Below are 3050 nucleotides of genomic sequence, written 5' to 3'. Positions count from 1 at the left end.
TTTGATAAAGTAGATGGTCTGGCATACTATAGGTAGTCAAAAAATAGTTTGTATATATTTAATGAGAACATAAATATTAAATATGTAATAAATGAATGAATGTTAGATCTGTTAAAGCAGTTTGCAAGGAAATTAAAAAGGCATTTTTCAAGGATTTCAACAACCAACCATTATGAGAAATTGCTATCCCTGAAACAAGTGCTCAACATCATACTTTCTTTATTGCTTTCTTCTTTGTTTCTACTGTGCTACACAGCCTCATCTCTAAATATTACTAAACTTCTTTTTCTTTAGACTTCCAACATTAACTGAAGTTGTGATTTTTTAATCTGTTCTGATACTTTCCTTTTTTTTCTATTAGTTATAAGAGAATATGAGCAGTCAAGGCTTTTATTTCAAATAAACGGATGACTATAGCTATAGCTATCACACAATACTGAAGGTGGCTAGAATGGAATGTGATCAACTACCTTTGGACTATGTTACATTTAAGATGTGTGCCACATCCAAGTAAAAATATCCAGGAAGCAACTGAATAACCTAAATACACTCAAACTATACAAAGCATCATTACAATGGTCCCACTAATATAAGTCAATATAACACCAGGGATGGAGACCCGATTATGAAGCCAGGCTGCCTGGGCTTGATTTTTGCATACCTGTAACTGTGACTCAGCTTCCTTTATGTAATATGGGTAAAACACTGTTTACTCCAAGATTTTTGAGTACATTCTGTAACATGCTTAGAATGCCATACATCATGTTAACTGCTGTACATAAATGTCTACCCCTGGTTAAAATAAAAAAGACATTCTAGTTACAAATTATAACAAACCGATTCATGTTCCATGAAAGGTGGAAGCAAATGTAACTCACAAAGAAGAGGGACTTAAAAAAATTTATTTTTAAGTAGCATGCTGCAAAGGCAAGTTCCTAATCCTTAAAATACTGCTATTTATGACACGGTTATGAGTGATTCACATACTCTGAGCTTAACCATAATTCAGTAGATGCAGTTTCCTAACCAATGGACTATACTTTGCTGTACAGTAAACCACCTCACATCTTTAAGCAAGAAAAACACTAAATCTGAATAATAAAGACATCACTTAATGAATTAGGAAAGTTGGCTTTCTTTAAATGTGTCTATGGGGGAAGGGACACCTACTCAATTAGAGGTCTTTCATTTCATTTTTTCAAAGCTATCATGTCATGAATTCATAGGGAATGTGCTCCAGCAGCTCAGGTTCCTTTCCATTCATTCTCACAAAGTGAGCTTCTCTGGGTGGAGCAGGCTAGCACTTCAGTTGAAGCCAGGGACCTTTATCTTCGGCTTCCTTCTTTTTTTGATCATTTTCCTTCACATGTTTCAGAAACAATCTCAGCTGTTAGAGTGATTAATGTGCTCAGTACATACATTAATTCTCTTGGCAAGAATCTTGCCTTTAATTTGTTCATTTACGACAATGCCAGCTGCATGCTATGTAACATTGTAAACTCTTCCAGTTTTGCCAGGGTAACATTTGTGGGGCATTTCCTTTAGAACATTGCCCATTCCCTTAAGGTCTACAATATTACCTTTCTTGTAGATTCACATGTATGTGGTTAAAGGAACAGCTCCAGGTTTTCTAAAAGGCCTAGTGGACATAGAACAAGGGGGTCCCTTTCCTCTTTCCCTTTGTGTTGGTCATTTTGGCAAATTACTGTACGATGGCGGTTCTGGCTGAAAGGCTATTCTGATAGTTTCTGTGATTCTATCAGTTCTCTTCCCTGAAGAAAGCAGAGTGGCTCTACTTATTACCCTCTTTATCTCACAATGACTATTTTTTACAAGCAATTCATTTATTTATCAATTTACTCAACAAATATTTGTTAATTCACTTAACAAATGTTTATTGAGCATATATTACATTACTAAGTATTCTCCCAGCCATGAGGGAAAGAGCAATGAAAAAACAGATCCTTGCCCTCACAGAATTTAACCATTTATAAAAGGAGACAGATGATAAGAATTATTAAACTGATAAATTTACAGCATTTAGGAAAAAGATGCTACACTGAGGAAACATATAAATGTGCTGCAATTATTTTCCTTCCATCTGTCTCACATTGTCAGGCCAGGCCTAGAGACTAGGAGCTCTCAGAAGCCCTAATCTCTATCAAGAAGCAAATTTTATTGCTCTCCACATTGTTCACCTTGTATGTTTCTATACTTTTGCCGCTAAGGAAATTTGTATCCTGTAACAGTGGCAGCAATCTCCTCACACCTCTTGTCCCCATTTCATGCTTATTTAGGGAATGTAATTAAGAACTGGGGATTCGTGAGTGAGAACTCTCTCTTTCTTGATGTTATTTCAAAATATTATTTTCTCGTCCACAAATTTAAATGTCTTCTTTAATAAATCAAGAATGCAACATTCATAGCCTTCTTGACATCCAAGAGACATTAAGTCAACATTTTAATTCAATTTTTATGGCATTGAGCTTTTCATATATGCAACGAGTCAAAGGAGAGATTAATCCTTATTGCATTAACTACTGGAAAATTATCAGAGATTTCAAAATATAATCTTGATTATGTTTTGCCTCTCCTTAAATTGGCATTAAATTCGGCTAATGATTGCAGTTAAAATGACATGTAATCAAAGGCAAATGTTGGTTAAGAAATTGAAAGGTGTTTCTAAAACCGGATCTGACTTTTTAACTGAATAGAGAGTATCATAAATCACATGGGACATCTCAATTTGAATATGATTTAGTTGCCTTGATAATTATTTTCTAATTTTCATAGAATTTTAATATGTTCTGTTATTTTCTGCCAACATTCTACTTCTGCTAAGCTTCCAATCCTCCCTTCCCATGAGAAATGACAAATGGCATAGATATTACAAGAAAAGGCTTTCAACTTAGGTAAATCTGACTTTGTATTCTTTGTATTCGCTGGCTGAGTGATTCTTGGGAAGTTACCTAACCTTACTAATCTTCATTTTTGCAACAATAGAATTAGGAATAATTGTACCTATCTTGTAATTAGATGTTTTATTTATT

General features: G+C 34.4%; 1 pseudogene; it reads right to left on the bottom strand.

The window, feature by feature from the left end:
* Positions 1–1207: 1207 nt before the first annotated feature.
* Positions 1208–1693, bottom strand: LOC118603917 (annotated as a pseudogene).
* Between the last annotated feature and the right edge of the window lie 1357 nt (positions 1694–3050).

This window comes from Rousettus aegyptiacus, unplaced genomic scaffold (assembly GCF_014176215.1).
Source record: "Rousettus aegyptiacus isolate mRouAeg1 unplaced genomic scaffold, mRouAeg1.p scaffold_m13_p_6, whole genome shotgun sequence".
Classification (NCBI taxonomy): Eukaryota; Metazoa; Chordata; class Mammalia; order Chiroptera; family Pteropodidae; genus Rousettus; species Rousettus aegyptiacus.
Note: the sequence above shows the minus strand (reverse complement) of the source record. Positions and strands in the feature narration are given on the sequence as shown.